This window comes from Rhinopithecus bieti, unplaced genomic scaffold, assembly GCF_001698545.2.
Source record: "Rhinopithecus bieti isolate Rb0 unplaced genomic scaffold, ASM169854v2 scaffold_11288, whole genome shotgun sequence".
NCBI lineage: Eukaryota > Metazoa > Chordata > Mammalia > Primates > Cercopithecidae > Rhinopithecus > Rhinopithecus bieti.
Genome location: NW_016806818.1, coordinates 193143 through 210854, shown reverse-complemented (window position 1 = coordinate 210854; position 17712 = coordinate 193143). Strand labels below are relative to the sequence as shown.

The 17712-nt window shown below is 45.2% G+C and overlaps 1 pseudogene; it reads right to left on the bottom strand.

Annotated features, from left to right (window-relative positions):
- Window positions 1-7754: 7754 nt before the first annotated feature.
- Window positions 7755-16840, bottom strand: LOC108533201 (60S ribosomal protein L29-like; annotated as a pseudogene).
- Window positions 16841-17712: the final 872 nt, after the last annotated feature.

Genomic DNA, 17712 nt, shown 5'->3' with positions numbered 1-17712 from the left:
TGGGTGTCCCAGATACAATCATATTTGAAATCTTACACTCAGCTGAAGATCCTAGCCTCTCCAACTCAGAGGCCCTCGATACTGACCATAATGTTGCTGTCTCCTTTCTCAGCGGATTATACCGACAGTCCCCAACCTTTTTGGCACCAGGGACCATTTTCATGGAAAACAATTTGACAATTTTTCCACGGACAGTGGGTGGGATGGTTTCACGATGAAACTGTTCCACCTCAGATCATCATTCTCATAAGAAGTGTGCAACCTAGATCCCTCGCATGCACAGTTCACAATAGGGTTCGTGCTCTTATAAGATCTAATGCCTCTGCTGATCTGACAGGAGGCAGAGCTCAAGTGGTGAGGCTCGCTGGCCAGCTGCTCACCTCCTGCTGTGCGGCCAGATTCCTAACAAGCCATGAACTGATCTATGGCCTGGGAGTTGGGGACCCCTAGGTTATACCTTTATAATCTCTCTCTCTTTTGAAAACAGGCCCTTTGCCATCACATCAACAACCCTGGATATAACTCTCCCTGATAAGGCCCCAACAAAGCTGACTTCCTCCATGAGCCCCTCATTTAGCCATTCGCTTGAAAGCATTCACTGCTTGCCTCTGCGGGCTGATGTGCTATGTAGTCACAGCAGAGAATAAGAAGATAAAGAAGAAAGGCTCTGCACTTAGGGACCTTATCGTGTAGCACAGAACGCACATAACTTTAATATTAGTCTCTAGCTGTATCATGGAAGAGATCCAAATGAAATGCTACAAGAGTTTGGGAAAGAGATAAGATTTTCAGTTGGGGAAAGCTGAGTAAAAGTTGCTTGGAAAACATGGAACATAAGCTTGCTTTCAGAGGATACATAGGATTTTAACTGGTTAATTGGTAGTGAGGGTAAGGGGAGGGCATTATAGACAAAGAGAAGGGCAGAGGCAATAAGAGAATGGCAGGAAAGGTGGGGCATGCTCGGGAAGAGGTGGTGTGGCTGGTGGACAGGAAGCCGGGTAAAGGAAGACCTGCTAGCAAGCTAAGTTGGGCCCAGGTGGTGGGGAGGCTTGGGTATCAGGTTTTAAAGAATGTTTAATCTCATACATGGCAGGGAATCCTATTTCTATCTTAGCAGAGCTCCTACTGTATTTTACTTTTATTTTACCTACTGTATTTTATTTTATTTTGCTTTTGGTGCAGTTCCTGTCAAGCAGACTGGGATGTCTGTCAGGGTCTTTTTGCTTCTCTGTCACCTCAGTGCTTAGCCCACTGCCCTGTACATAGGATGTTCCCACCCATGTGTGCACAGTGAATAAATGAACAGATCAGAGCTTTACTTTTTGAAAAGTAATCTCATAGCCGGGGGAAAATGGATGAAAGTTGTGGGGGAGAGGGAATGTCTAAAGGAACTAGAGCTAGGAATTCAGAAGCCCGATTGTAGTGGTGCATATTGAAGGAGAATGAGAAGCGAAGATGGATCGGAAAGAAACTGTACAGGAAGTACCAATAGGCCTCGATCAGACATAAGAAATAAAACTGAAAGGGAAATTAAGGTGACTGCAAGCGTTTGCTCCCAGGCATCAAGAAGCCTGGTTTGCTGGGGGTCAGCTGGAACCCTGCCTCCAGAGGACTCTGGCCCTATCAGACCAGGAACTTCACCATTCTGCTTTTTTCACTGCTGTATCCCCACCACCAAGAACACAGACTCCTAGGCACTCAACGTTTTTTGAACAAACACATAAGTGAACATGTTGCCTTAAGATGACATTTCAAGCCCTCATAAATGTCTGATTTAGAAATACGAGCCTGGTGCTTAGCGCTGAAAGTTTAGCTTTAAGAGTCATCTGCCAAAAAGGCAGTTGTGGGAGTGCAGGCCTGCACCCCTCCACAGCTGGGAGGTTTGGGTGGGGAAAGGAGGGGCTTCACAACTGCTGAGGTCAAAGAGTTTCAGAGAGAGCCTAACTGAGCAACTGTGTCCGATGGTCCAGAGAACTTACAGAGACAATGAGGACTTGGACACTGAATTTGGCAGATTGGAGATCACTGTGACCTTCACAGAAGTAGTTTTAGAATTGTGGATACTGAAGATCACGCTCATTATCCCTAGTCAGATATCACACATGTACATTTCCACACACAAACACAGTCCCCTGTCTCTCTTCAAGGGTTGGGGTCAGCCAAAACACATTCATTTTGAGGGAATGAGGACTTTTTGCCAAAGGGTAGATGACTGTATGAATCCTATGGTGAGGCATTCCATTTGAGTGTACAGGTGGAGTAGAGAGAAAGCGTGTCAGCTGGGTTCTGTGCACGGCCAGGCCCAACACAGAACACAGTCCGCCACTGAGGGGCTGTCACAATGCAGGCAGATCTTCCCTGATAATGGGAGGGCCCAATCTCCAGCCATGGGAGAAGAAGTCGAGGTTCCAAATGTGTAGGGATTTGGGCCTCATCCAGGGCTGAGACGCTCTGGGCTGATAGTGAAGCAGATTGGAGCCCCCAGCTTATGCTAAAATCGGCTCAGGCTCACTGTGATCCTTTAGGCCAGAAAAGACCAGCTGTCCACTGTGTTCTTACCAGCTAGCACCAGAGCCCTCTGCTTGAGCACTTAGGAAGCCCTTCCTGAGCCCTCGCAAGCAGCGCTGGGCTTGCAAAGTCCCTCCCCACGCTAGCCCCAAGAGCATAGGGGTGTTTATTGCAAACATGACTAGAGTTCTCTTCATAAGTAAAAGACTACAGAGTATTAGTATTCTGGAATATCACTCATATTAGAAATCTAAGCAGAGGGAAAATCAAGTTATCTGAAAGAGAAAAAGAGCCTGAGTTTAGAAAACTCAGATGAATGTCAAAGACCTCCTCTTTGGAATTCTTTGGAGAAGTCATCTAGTTATCCGAGATGCAGAATACCTCATCTCAGCTAGGAAGAAGCACTGGGTATGAAGGGATTTAGACCAAAACACAGACTTGGAGACACCCAGGCAGTGTTAGCACAGAACTCTGCGAGGGAAGAGGCTGAGGAAAGTCAGACCTGGGAGGTGAGTGGGATGTTAACAGAGGAGGTGAAAGGGATCAGAAGTATTCTGCAAAATAATCATAATAAAGCCTGCCAAAGGTGCCATGGAAGTCAGCCATCTGCTAGGACCCCAGACTGAGATTTTCTGATCCAGGGCGCACAAGGCTCCTGCGCGCAGGAGAGTGCTGCCGGGAGTGCAGGGACCTGCTCAGTAAATCTCCATTAGATCAGGCTGAGTGCTGTGGGTGGAGGGACCGACTTGCCAGAAATAGCTCGTTTCCTGCAAAGGCAGGAAAGATCGCAGCTGCGATAGGGCCTGTGCAGAGGGGGCGCCCGGGTGGAGGGCGGAGGGCAGAGAAACGGAGTCTGCACCTAGAGGCAAGGGCCAGGAGGCGGGAGACAGCCTGGGAGCCGCTTTGAAAGGATCTCATAAAAGCGCCATTTGTTGGGAGCCGAGAGGAAGTGGAGGCAACTTTGGCACACGTGGCCGCGGTGCTAAATTAGCTGTTAACACAAATAATCAAAGTGCAAGACCCATCGAGAGGCTGGCGCCAGCGAAGCGCGGGGGCGGCGGTCAGCCGGGCTGGCGGGCGGCGGGCGGCAGGTGAAGGCGGGGCAGGGACGGGGACGCGCGGGAACCGGGACTCCAGGCAGTGGGAGGTAGGGGCCGCCGGCGGATATGCTCTGGGACCCAGGACAGTGGGAGGAAGGGACTTGGGGAAGGCGCACGGCGGGACCGGGGCCGGTGCAGGGGAGGCCGGTGGGGGTGAGGTCAGGGGGTGCTGCGGAGAGTCACCCGGAGACTCCGACCCAAGAGAGGGGATGATGTGCCGGGGACGCGCCTCGGGACTCAGGCAGGGAGAGGTGGGAGTGGCAGACCTGTCCTGGGACTCTGAGTATTGGACTGGGAGGTGGAGAGGGGTTACACCCGGGCAGGGGAAGGCAGAGCAGTGCATGAAGGGGAGGGGGACAGGACGTGTATTGTCCGCAGACCTGACCCGCGGCCGGGAAAGGCAGGGCTGGGGACGTGCTCCCGGACGCAAGGCAGGGGAAGGGCGGGTGGAGGAGCCCTGATGGGATTGAAGGCAGGGGTGGCCGTCCCCGGCATGGCGCTGCAGTGGGCTAAGGTCCTTCCTTCTGCACAGGTGTGCATAAGGCGCACAGTTGCTCTCTGAAGCCCCTCGCCGCCATTGGGCCGTGATGGTGGCAGGGGCCTTACTGGCTATGAGGCAGGCAGTGTAACTGAGGGAGCAAAACAGGTCAAATCCGAGGCCGGGCCGTCGGACCCCTGTTGCGGGCAGGCCAGGTGGCTTGGCAGACCTCCCACTGACTAGAGCGCCCTGACCTCCTGGTCGAGGCTCCCAGGGAGAGTCCCGTGGAGGAACGCCATGGGGAACCTGCTTCCTGGGTATACACTCCTTGCTTCCACAAACAGCAAGGTTGGAACATTTTTTCACAAACATTTTTGTTAGCATTGGCCTCAGAGCTGTGTACCAGAGGCCATCAGCTTCAGTTTGTAGATAGAGAAAATAAGAGGATGGGCATGACTGCCTTCAAAACTGCCCCATGCAGCTTGGAGCATTCCTTCTCAGCACTGGTGATACCCACTTTGCCATGAAGTAGGATGGAAAAAACCCGTTTCTAACAAACAAGGTGGAAGAGGAAGCCCCAGTAATGGCAGGTGTTCTGGGGCAATCTTCTTGGGGCCCTGGAATTAAGAGAAGGTACTTCCTGGAGACAACTGTCTTTTGAGAAAATTCTTAAGCATTGACTGATACCTATTATTGGGTAAGGGATTCTCATCCAGTTTGTTTTGTTTGTTTGTTTGTTTGTTTGTTTGTTTTTTGAGAAAGAGTCTCACTTTGTTGCCCAGGCTGGAGTGCAGTGGTGCAATCTCAGCTCATTGAAACCTCCACCTCCCAGGTTCAAGAAATTCTCCTGCCTCAGACCTCCTGAGTAGCTGGGACTACAGGAGCCCACCACCACACCCGGCTAATTTTTGTATTTTTAGTAGAGACGGAGTTTCACCATGTTGGCCAGGCTGGTCTGGAACTTCTGGCCTCAGGTGATCCGACTCCCTCGGCTTCCCAAAGTGCTGGGATTGCAGGTGTGAGACACTGAGCCTGGCCCCATTCTTTGTCTCTAAGACTCAAAGCAAGGTGCAATTAGAATTAGTCTAGCAAATAAGTTGCAAAGAAAAAAAATCAAGAGAGAGAAGCCAGCCAGCAGCAGTGCAGGGGAACCTCGGGCTCTGTGAGATAGCCGCCCTAAAGACACCTTAATGAACACACGATCTTGGCTTTACTGAGCCAAAGTATCGGCTTCTGAAGACTGAAATAGAAAGGCAGATTGGGGAACTGGCATAATTTAGTTTTTGTAAGTTTTTAGAAACTGGATTTAACTTTAATTTTAGTGCATTTATGTCAAACACATATGTTTACACAGATGCAACCAATGAAAAATAAGAATTCCTCTCTTTGGAAAAGGTATTAAAATCATAATAAAATGAATAAGAAAAGTGCAAAATGCTAGTTAGATTCCCAATGGGTGTCTTTATAATAAAGGAAGTTTGCTGAAATGCATCCTCCACTTCTTCCCTGGATGGTCAGAACCACCTTGTGAGACAGGTGTGGTCACGAATCCTACACTCACACCTGAGGACACCAGGCCCAAGGGGTCAGTGGCCAGTTCTGAGCCATCAAGGATGGCCAGGGAGCCCATGTGATTTAAACCCAAGGCCACATCTGGAGCCGATGCTCTTTCAACCCTCCCAGGAGGAGATGATCCAGAAAGGTTGCAAGAATGCATTATGCCTCTGCATTCATTTTTTCAACAAGTATTTAGCTCCTACCATGTACCTGCGTCAAGAACCAGGAACCAAGAAAGAAGAGTAAGCAGATGAGATTCCTGCCTCACGGAGCCAGGTAGCCCTCCCTGAGGAGCAGGGAGAGGGACATGGAGCAAGGCACCTCCAAAGTGACCACCTATTATAGGCCATGCCTGTTTGTGGAGTCCCGGGACTCAGATAGAAAAAGACAGTGACCTCGAATTCTCACTGCACCATCTCTGTTGTGACAAGGACCCGGCCAGAATCCTCAGGGCCTGCTGGTTGGGAGTGCTGGCTGGGCATTGGTTTCCTCCCACCGGGCATCTCATGGGCCAGCCTCTATTGTCATCCACATTCCACAGGTGAGGGAAACAAAACTGAGAGGGATTGAGGGCATTCCCCAGGTCTCACAGGAATGGCACAGCCAAGCTTCAAACCATGTCAGGTTTTGTAGTTTTTCAAAGCTTGTTTTCTTCTTCTGTATATTGAAAAGAGGAGAGGACTTGCGTCCTTGGTTGACTTTTGTGACTGTGGCATTGGTAGCTGGGAGCATGACCACAGTGGTGTGATGTGTGAATGCAGCACACAGCCCAGGGCACACAGCCCAGAGTTGGAGGGCTGGCTGCTCACCCGGTGCAGGGTGTGGCTGGTCCGCCTTCAACCTGGGTTCACTCATACCACTCCACACATAGACAGGTGTTAGCTGAGGCAGGCAACAGATGATAGAGAATAGCACCATGCCCCCACACTGCCACTTCACAGCATCCTTCCAGCAACCTGGAGTAAGGGCGGTGCTTCCCTTTCTAGAAAGGAAGAAACTCACACTTTGAAAGCTTGCATCCTTTGCACAGTTAAGAGCTGAGAATTAGAACCCCAGGACTCCAGGCCTCCAAAGCCTGTGCTTTGGCCATGGCAGCACAGAGCTCCTCTGCAAAATGAAACAAGTAAGAACTAGAAGTGGTCAGGCACAGTGGCTCCCCTCTATAATCCCAGCATGTTGGGAGGCCGAGGCAGGAGGACAGCTTGAGCCCAGGAGTTTAAGACCAGCCTGGTAACATGGCAAAACCCCACCTCTACAAAAAATAAGAAAAATTAGCCAGGTGTAATGGTACACACCCATCATTCCAGCCACTCAGGAGGCTGAGGTAGGAGGATCACTTGAATCCAGGGTGATCAGGGCTGTAGTGAGCCACTATAATCGCACTGCTGCACTCCAACCTGGGCAACAGAGTGAGACCCTGCCTCAAAAAAAAAAAAAAGAACCAGAAGTCTCTCTTCCAGCTCAACTGAATGTGCAATCATTTTAGAGTGAAAAGAGCTACAAATTCAGTTCCTAATTAAAAAAAAAAAAAAATTAAGCTAGCTCAGGAAAACAAAATGATACTTGATGTAGCCCGGTCCAACTCTAAAGACTCATAATGGAACATCCAAATTGGTTGGAAAGGGGCAGAATTATCTGTAATTGTGCCCTGGTCATTCTGCAGGCTGGCTCTGGGCACACGGGAAGCCCAACACAACCCCTCTATGGCTGCCCAGAGACTCGCAGGGGCAGCAGAAACAGGGCCAGGCTCCTCAGTACCCCCACCGTGCCCACTTCTCAGGGCACCCTGAGCCATGTTATAGGATTCAAGAGCTGGCCCGCTTGTGCAGGAAGGGTGCTCCTGTCTTACTCAGGGTGCCTTCCAGTTTGCAGCCAGTTCTCATGCTGGGCGATAAGGAGGAGCCCACTGAAATCATCCGAAGTACTCACAGTCTGAGGCCTGGGCCACAGTGAGGAGATCAGGAAGCCCTCTCTCATTGGTGCTGCCATGCTGACGAAGTGAGTTCCAGCAACTCTTGGATCGTTCTGAGCAGTGGTTGATGTGTGTCACCCATAGGAGCATGTGATGGTAACAGTGAGTCCTGGGCACCCAGTGCCTCTCCTCCCCACCCTCACAGCTCTTCCCAGTCACAGCCATTCTCTGACATCAGCCTCTGACTCTCTCTCCTCCGACAAGACTTGCAGAGAGTTTTCTGTGTTCCCTCTATCCATAAGAAGAAGAAATCTCTAGAGATGGGATTTCCGATGCCAGGAGAAGCAAAAGGTCCTATCTGCTGCCCGAAAGGCAGTTTTATATTCTGCATAATCAAAAGAATGCCCCTGTCTTAAAGAGGAAATTTCTACTAAAATCAGACCTGGGTAGGGCAATGGATGAAGAGTCCCAAGCTCTGGCTGCGAGCTGATAAGCTGCCTGCAGCAGGCAAGGCTGAGCCCAACCCAGTGCCTGACTTCCCAGGCTAGCACAGCTACAGGGGCTTTCTTGGCCTTTGTGCAGATGCAGTGAAGTATGCTCAAGTCAGCAGGGAGATGCTCTTAAACACAAAAGCAAGAGTTGTTTCTTCTTCCTGAGCACAGGGGCATGTGTCAGATTCCAAGGGCAGTTTTCCTAGTGTCGCAGAAGGGAATGGGTCTCTTCCCACCATTAGACTCACTTAGACCACCTCACAGCCACAGCCATTCTTTAAGACTGGCTTTAGGGCAGCTCCAGAGGCAGCTCTGGCACAGAGGATGGAACCCTAGCGCAGAGCCCCAGGAAGCCACTGCTTTCCTGGCTGCATCCGCCCATCACAAAGCGCTTCCCTCCTGGGTCCTGCACGAACTCCCACTCCTCTCCTCTGGGCCTCTGCGAAGACCTGCTGGCATGGAACAGCCATGTGTTCTGCACTGTATCTGGCACTGCGCTTCCCCAGCCCACCTAGGACCCAGAGCCTCACTAACTGCGTCTGAGGTCAGGTGGCTTCCTTGTGAATGCATACCTCTGGTAAGTTTGTGCACCAGCTCCTCCAGTGTGTCAGAACTTTTGTGGTGTGGACAATGGTTTCCTGCATTTACGTGCAGGCTCCCAGCCCACAAGGTAGACTCTGAGGAAAAGCAGCATGCCTTCTGTGGCTCTGGTGACACCAAGAAATGCCAGGCCCAGTAGTGGAAATAGCAAAGGGCCTTCCTGAGCAAACTCTTAAGACGAGCAAGAGTGTAGTGAACAAAACTGTACATAGCGAAAGCCCCTGCAAAAGGCAGCTTATATTTACCACACAATAGCAATCTGCATGCAGAGATAGCATATAAATAATGTCTCATCACCTCATTGGAATTAGAACTCAGAAACATAATACCTGAACTTTCAAGTGACTAAATTAAGGACAAATTCCTTGAAGATAGGAATTGTGTCTTATTGACCTTCTTAATCCCAGTAGTCACATGATAGGAACACATTAAGAACCGAATGGATGAATGACAGCTGATAACAGAGGGGATGAGGAAAAAGAAAAGATAATACAGGTTAAAGCATTCAGTCAATAAATAAAAAGTTCATTTCAGGTTGTATTATTATTGCAAAATGAGACAAGCACATCTACACAGAGCTCTTTCTACTCCACTCTTTAAGAGGCAAAGCGTGACTCTGAGGAGCACAGGGCTTTGCAGCAGATCCTTGAAGCTGTCCTGCTGTGGTCTTTCCTGTGGGAGAGGACCCCCAGCATGCGGCACCTTGGTTCCCCTTTAGGCTTCTATTTCTAGGGTTTTGTTTTTGGGGGCTTTTTGAGACAAGGTATCTCTCTGTCACCCAGGCTGGAGTGCAGTGGTGTGATCATGGCTCCCTGCAGCCTCAACCTTCCAGGCTCAAGCGATTATCCCACCTCAGCCTTTTAACTAGCTGTGACTACAGGTGCACACCATCGCGTCTAGCTAGTTTTTTTTTATTTCTCTTTTGTATAGACGGGGCCTTGCTATGTTGGCCAGGCTGGATTCTAACTCCTGGGCTCAAGTGATCCTCCTGCCTCAGCCTCCCAAAGGCTTCTATTTCTATTCAGATGAAGACTTTGAGTCAGCTAAATTTGACACTTCTTGTGAGATTCCAAAGGTTCAAAAACTACTGGAATGTAAGGCAAAAGGATGTTTTGCTTTGTTTTTTTTAACCATACTCAGGAGGTCGGTCGCCATAGCAGCCTTTTTATAAGAGAAAGAGAGAAGTGGTGGGAGGTGGAAGGTAAAACACCAGCCATCAGAGCATCTCATGCTATTTTTAAAGTTCTTATAATAAACAAGATTTCTTTGTGCTTTATATTCCCAACACCCTAGCTATTTGCTTGTAGCACTTGAGAAAATAGTCTTTTACTTTTTTAAAAAGAGGGGTTTTTTCAATACAAAAAAGTTTTAATATAAGAACCAGCATAGCAGCTAGAAGACTATCTGTTTTAAAGAGGATGTTTTACTGATTCCAAGTCTGTGACAACATGTAGAACAGACCAATTAGAGAACATCCCAGGAACCCTCACCCAACGCAGCTGTTCTAGATGCAGTTGGGGTTTGCTGCCTGCTCTTTTCTGAATGTATCCAAAAGTCTTCTCCAGAATATTCAAATTTAATCCCAGTGTCAAGCTTCCAAGACTTAATCACTCAGCTACAAGGAGATTCCTTTGAAGCTTGTGCAGTTTGGGGAAGTGTGGGGAGAGAGGAGAAGGCGATGGAGAAGGGAAGAGTGTGAAGCAAGAGGATGTACCCTGCTGCAACCTGCTGCCAGGGTTCCCACAGTCTGTAGTCACTGCTACGAGCCAACAGCACTGCAGCCTTATGCTGCTGGTCCTTCTTTCCTGTCTAGAAACTGAGGGTTTTCTGTTTTATTTTCCAAAGAAGCCAGAAGTATTGCACATTTACCATAACAAGCCCAAGGAAAATGGTATTACAAACCAAATAAAATTGGAAAATAAAATGAAATTTTAAAAAGTAAAATAAGGCAGTTGGTCACCAAACTTTTGCAATTGAGAAGAAAGATGCCTTTTACCTTATTTGCTCTAACATTTTTCTCTCCAACTTCATGGGCAGCAGAGCCATTGCCTTTACCAGGAAGCTGTTCTGAACATTATAATGAAACCCCTCAGATATTCCAGGCCAGTACTGTTTTAAAAGAGATGTCTAAAATTCCATTGTACTTGAGATTTCTCCAAATTAGCCATATTTTGTGCATTTTTTGCCAGAATTACACTACTAAAATCACTCAACCCAGACCTGCCTTACAAGAACTCCTGAAGGAAACACTAAATATGGAAAGGAAGAACTGGTACCAGTCACTGCAAAAACATACCAAATTGTAAAGACCATCGACACTATGAAGAAACTGCATCAACTAATAGGCAAAATAACCAGCTAGCATCCTAATGACAGGATCAAATTCACACATAACAATATTAACCTTAAATGTAAACAGGCTAAATGCCCCAATTAAAAGACACAGACTGGCAAATTGGATAAAGAGTCAGGATCCATTGGTGTGCTGTAGTCAGGAGACACATCTCACGTGCAAAGACATACATAGGTTCAAAATAAAGGGATGAAGGAATATTTACCAAGCAAATGGAAAGCAAAAAAAAAAAAAAAAAAAAAAAACAGGGGTTTCAAACCTTGGTTTTAAAAAAAAAAATTTTTTAAAACAAAAAAAAATAAAAAAAAAAAAAAAGGAAGGGCACTACATGATGGTAAAAGGATCAATGCAACAAGAAGAGCTAACTATCTTAAATATATATGCACCCAATACAGGAGCACCCAGATCCATAAAGCAAGTTCTTAGAGACGTACAAAGAGATTTAGAATCCCACACAATAATACTGGAAGACTTTAACACCCCACTGTCAATATTAGACAGATCAATGAGACAGAAAATTAACAAGGATATTCAGCACTTGAACTCAGCTCTGGACCAAGCGGACCTAATAGACATCTACAGAACTCTCCACCCCAAATCAACAGAATACACATTCTTCTCAGCACTGTATAGCACTTATTCTAAAATTGACCACATAATTAGAAGTAAAACACTCCTTAGCAAATGCAACAGAATGGAAATCATAACAAACAGTCTCTCAGACCACAGTGCAATCAAATTAGAACTCAGAATTCAGAAAATCACTCAAAACCACACAACTACATGGAAACTGAACAATCTGCTCCTGAATGACTACTGGGTAAATAATGAAATTCAGGCAAAAATAAATAAGTTCTTTGAAACCAGTGAGAACAAAGACACAATGTACCAGAATCTCTGGGACACAGCTAAAGCAGTGTTTAGAGGGAAATTTATAGCACTAAACGCTTACATCAGAAAGCGGGAAAGATCTAAAATCAACACCCTAACATCGCAATTAAAGAACTAGAGAAGAGGCTGGGCACAGTAGTTCAGGCCTGTAATCCTAGAACTTTGGGAGGCTGAAGTGGGCGGATCCTGAGGTCAGGAGATCAAGACCATTCTGGCTAACACAGTGAAACCCCATGTCTACTAAAAATACAAAAAATTAGCTGGACGTGGTGGCACGCGCCTGTAGTCCCAGCTATTCAGGAGGCTGAGGCAGGAGAATCGCTTGAACCCAGGAGGCGGAGGTTGCAGTGAGCCCAGATCGCGCCACAGCACTCCAGCCTGGGTGACAGGGTGAGACTCCATCTCAAAAAAGAAAAAAACAAAAAAAAGAACTAGAGAGGCAAGAACAAACAACTAAAAAACTAGCAGAAGACAAGAAATAACTAAGATCAGAGCAGAACTAAAGGAGATAGAGACATAAAAACCCTTCCAAAAAATCAATGAATCCAGGAACTGGATTTTTGAAAAGATTAATAAAATAGAACACTAGCCAGACTAATGAAGAAGAAAAGAAAGAAGAATTAAATAGACACAATTAAAAATGATAAAGGGGATATCACCACTGATTCCACAGAAACACAAACTACCATCAAATAATACAATACACACCCCTACACAAAGAAACTAGAAAATCTAGAAGAAATCGATAAATTCCAGAACACATACACCCTCCCAAGACTAAACCAGAAAGAAGTCAAATCCCTGAATAAACCAATAACAAGTTCTGAAATTGAAGCAGTAATTAATAGCCTACCAACCAAAAAATGTCAAGGACCAGAAGGATTCACAGCCAAATTTTACCAGAGGTAGAAAAAGGAGCTGGTACCATTCCTTCTGAAACTATTCCAAACAGTAGAAAAAGAGGGACTCCTCCCTAACTCATTTTATGAGGCCAACATGATCCTGATACCAAAACCTGGCAGAGACACAACAAAAAAAGAAAATTTCAGGTCAATATCCCTGATGAACATTGATGCGAAAATCCTCAATAAAATACTGGCAAACTGAATCCAGCAGCACATTAAAAAGCTTATCCACCACGATCAAGTCGGCTTCATCCCTGGGATGCAAGGCTAGTTCAACGTATGCAAATCAATAAACATAATCCATCACATAAACAGAACCAATGACAAAAACCACGATTATCTCAATAGATGCAGAAAAGGCCTTCGATAAAATTCAACACCCCTTCGTACTAAAAACTCTCAATAAACTAGGTATTGATGGAATGAATCTCAAAATAATAAGGGCCATTTATGACAAATCCACAGCCAATATCATACTGAATGGGCTAAAACTGGAAGCATTTCCTTTGAAAACCGGCACAAGACAAGGATGCCCTCTCTCACCACTCCTATTCAACATAGTATGGGAAGTTCTGGCCAGGGCAATCAGGAAAGAGAAAAAAATAAAGAGTATTAAAATAGGAAGAGAGGAAGTCAAATTGTCTCTGTTTGCAGATGATATGATTGTATATTTAGAAAACCCCATCATCTCAGCCCAAAATCTCCTTAAGCTGATAAGCAACTTCAGCAAAGTCTCAGGATACAAAATCAATGTGCAAAAATCACAAACATTTCTATATGCCAATAATAGAGGGCCAAGTCATGAGTGAACTCTCATTTGCAATTGCTAGAAGGGGATAAAATACCTAGGAATACAACTTACAAGGGATCTGAAGGACCTTTTCAAGGAGAACTACAAACTGCTGCTGAAGGAAATAAGAGAGGTCACAAACAAATGGAAAAAACATTCCATGCTCATGGATAAGAAGAATCAATATCGTGAAAATGGCCATACTGCCCAAAGTAATTTATAGATTCAATGCTATTCCTATCAAGCTACCATTGACTTTCTTTGCAGAATTAGAAAAAACTATTTTAAATTTCATATGGAACCAAAAAAGCCCATATAGCCAAGACAATCCTAAGAAAAAGAACAAAGCTGGAGGCATCATGCTACCTGACTTCAAACTGTACTACAAGGCTACAGTAACCAAAACAGCATGGTACTGGTACCAAAACAGATATATAAACCAATCGAACAGAACAGAGGCCTCAGAAATAACACCACACATCTACAACCTACAGAATGGGAGAAAATTTCTGCAATCTGTCCATCTGACAAAGAACTAAAATCCAGAAAGTACAAGGAACTTAAACACATTTCCAGGAGAAAAATGAACAATCCCATCAAAAAGTGAGTGAAGGATATGAACAGACACTTCTCAAAAGAAGATATTTATGCAGCCAATAAACATACGAAAAAAAGCTCATCATCACTGGTCACTAGAGAAATGTAAATCAAAACCACAGTGAGATACCATCTCATGCCAGTTAGAATGGTGATCATTAAAAACAACAGGAAACAACATTAGGAAACAACAGATGCTGGAGAGGATGTGGAGAAATAGGAAAGCTTTTACATTGTTGGTGGGAGTGTAAATTAGTTCAACCATTGTGGAAGACAGTGTGACAATTCCTTAAAGATCTAGAACCAAAATACCATTTGACCCAGCAGTACCATTACTGGGTATATGTCTAAAGGAGTATAAATCATTCTACTATAAAGACACATGCACACATATGTTTATTGCGGCACTATTCACAATAGCAAGGATTTAGAACCAACTCAAATGCCCATCAGTGATAGACTGGATAAAGAAAATGTGGCACATATACACAATGGAATACTAAGCAGCCATAAAAAGGAATGAGATCATAACCTTTTCAGGGACATAGATGAAGCTGGAAACCATCATTCTCAGCAAACTAACACAGGAACAGAAAACCAAACACTGCATGTTCTCATTCATAAGTGGGAGTTGGACAATGAGAACACATGGACAAAAGGAGGGGACCATCACACACTGGGGCCTGTCGGCAGGTGGAGGACTAAAGTAGGGATAGCATTGGGGGAAATACCTAATGTAGATGATGGGTAGATGGGTGTAGGAAACCACCATGGCACGTGTATACCTATGTAACAAACCTGCACGTTCTGTACATGTATCCCAGAACTTAAAGTATCTTTTAAAAAAAAAGAAAAGAAAACTGAGAAAATAGAGATAAACAAAAGGAAAAAAAGTACAAAATACAAAAAAAAAAATCACTCAAGACTTTAAAAGAGCTCAGGAAACTAATTTACAGAAAATTAATGTAATTTATTTCAACTTTGCTCGACACAATTGATAAGAATGAAATTCTTCAAACTACAAACTTACACCTCCACCTTTGTTACCGTGGGTTGAAGGACAACAAATCAACTTCTTTCCATTTGTTGTCAAACTTAAAGGAAAACTCAGAGGAATTTCTGGAAGATTGTATGTTTTCCAAGAGATTTCAACCAGGGTTTTTTAAAGTTTTGCACTTTTGTAGATTTGGCAACCACAAACAACTAAACAGGAATGAAACATACTGTCCAAAACCAATGACTTATTTTTTTTTTTACAATTTTTTTATCTCACTTTAAACAATCATTATGCAAACCTCGACTTATTGTATGTACAAATAAAATAAGCATACAACGCATATTGTCTTTTTCTTTTTTTCCTGGCTCAGGTTTATTTGCACAAATAGCACAAGAGGACCCCAGCCCCATGCAGATGGCAGCCCGGGTGGGGGCAGGGGTAGCACCAGTCCTGTCCTCACGTTGGCAGACAGAGATATCTTCTCTGAAGCCTTTGTAGGGGCCTGGGCACCTTTGAGAGCCTGAGCTGGAACTGAAGCTGGAGCTGCAGCCTGGGCCTTGGTTTGATCCTTGGTCTTGGTCTTTGGCCAGCACAGCCTGAGCCCCTTGGCCATGCGGGCATAACCACGCTTCCCAAGCTTGGAGTGGGCAATGTAGGCAAATTGATCGAGCTTGCGACTGACACCCATTGGGATCTCGGGCTTAACCTCCTTGGGCTTTACAAGGGTCTTGATAGCCTCGGCACCTACACTCGCGGCCTTGGCACTGTTGGCCTGCATCTTCTTTAGGCCCTTCTTGTGCTTGGCAAAGCGTATGTTCCTCAGGAACTTGGGGTCCACCCCCTTAAGAGATTTGTATCTTTGTGATCAGGGTTTCTAGATATCATTTCTGTGCCATTTTTAGAACTGGTTGTGTGTAGTGTGGGTCTTGGACTTGGCCATGTCTGCACCTTAAGCCGCGGCTCCCGAAGTGCCTAGAACCAAAAGAGAAAGGGGCCACCCATACGTTGCATTTTGATAACAATCTTCTCAACATGTTGTGTGTGTCTCCTGACCCCACTAGTTCGGGTTTCGTCAGGGCTGCCTGCCTGATCTCAAGGCCAATCACGAAGGAGCAGTGAGGGTTTTTGTCCTGAATGCATTGATATCAGCAAATGAAGGTTTTCAGGGCTTTATTGCAGATCACACCCTATTGCTGTTGACAGTTTTTCCTTGTTGTTGTTCTTTCTTTTACCCTTTACTTGGTGGAAGGAAGTGGAAGATAAGGGTGTGGTGAAAAGATAAATATGATGCTTGAAGATTAGAATCTGACCTCTGTTCTGGTCAGCCCCTAGCCCTGTGCAGTTCATGTCATCTACACCACATATGGAAGTCCACTTAGTGAGACAAGCAGACATTCTGCAGTGGAGATGGTGAAGCTGGATTTTCATCTCCTAAGGAGAGAACTGATTTCATTCTTCAGCTTCAGAGAGAAGTGAATCAAAAGATGAAATATAGCCATCACACCTTCCTCCCCTCCCTACATGGACTATCTGCACTACCACTATCTTGACTCACCTTTCTCCATTGTTCTCCTTTCCTCTTCTCTTATAGCCAGCCCTTTGCATCCTAATCCTACAAGCAGGGTCCCACCTGCCACACTCAAGAGCCCTATGAGGGTCTGCAGACCGTCTGTTTCCTTGCTTCTTGTCCTAACCTCACACTACATGTTTATTGGGAATATGGGAAATACCAAAAATAAGACATAATCAAACTCACCGCCTTTGATGGTTAATCAGGAAATCTCACTTGCCACCTATTGGGAACACACTGTAAGCCAATAGAGAGGAACAAATATTTTGAAAGAAAGATGGAAATTTAAGTGGGGGGCTGCCAAACAAGCCTAATGTTACTCCTCAAAAGACATTGCTACCAGAGCTACATGCATTTCTTTTATCCTTGCCAAAATATTCAAACCAAGGTTTGTAGAAGAACTTTGAACCCCACACTTTATGTCTGCACTTGGGAGCTGAGTTTAATCTGTACTTTGTTTTTTTAATTTATTGAGGAGGAAAAAAGCCTTATCTGTATGTGTCTGTAAAACCAAATGCATGACCTACTTTTTATATTACCTAATTTTGAGATTTTGGTTAACTCCCCAATCTTTTTAAGTCTCAGTTTCTTATTCAATAAAATACGTGACTTGGACCATTTGTTGCTATGGTTCACTCTAATTCTAAAATGCCATTCTCACCAAATTTAAATCAACTTCACCAGGAGGACAAAGCACGGCAAATTTATGGAAAATGACAAGTCCTGAACATAGAACCACATCCCTGAGCTGTGCCCTAGAGGAGAGTTGAGAATGAACACCCATTGAGATTCCCATTGAAATTCAAATGAATGAAAAATAAACATTTGTTTTATATGTGTGTGTGTGTGTGTGTGTGTGTGTGTGTGTCTGTATACACATATATACATATATATATATATATGTATTTTTTTTTTTTGAGACAGTCTCTCTCTGTCGCCAGGCTGGAGTGCAGTGGCGCGATC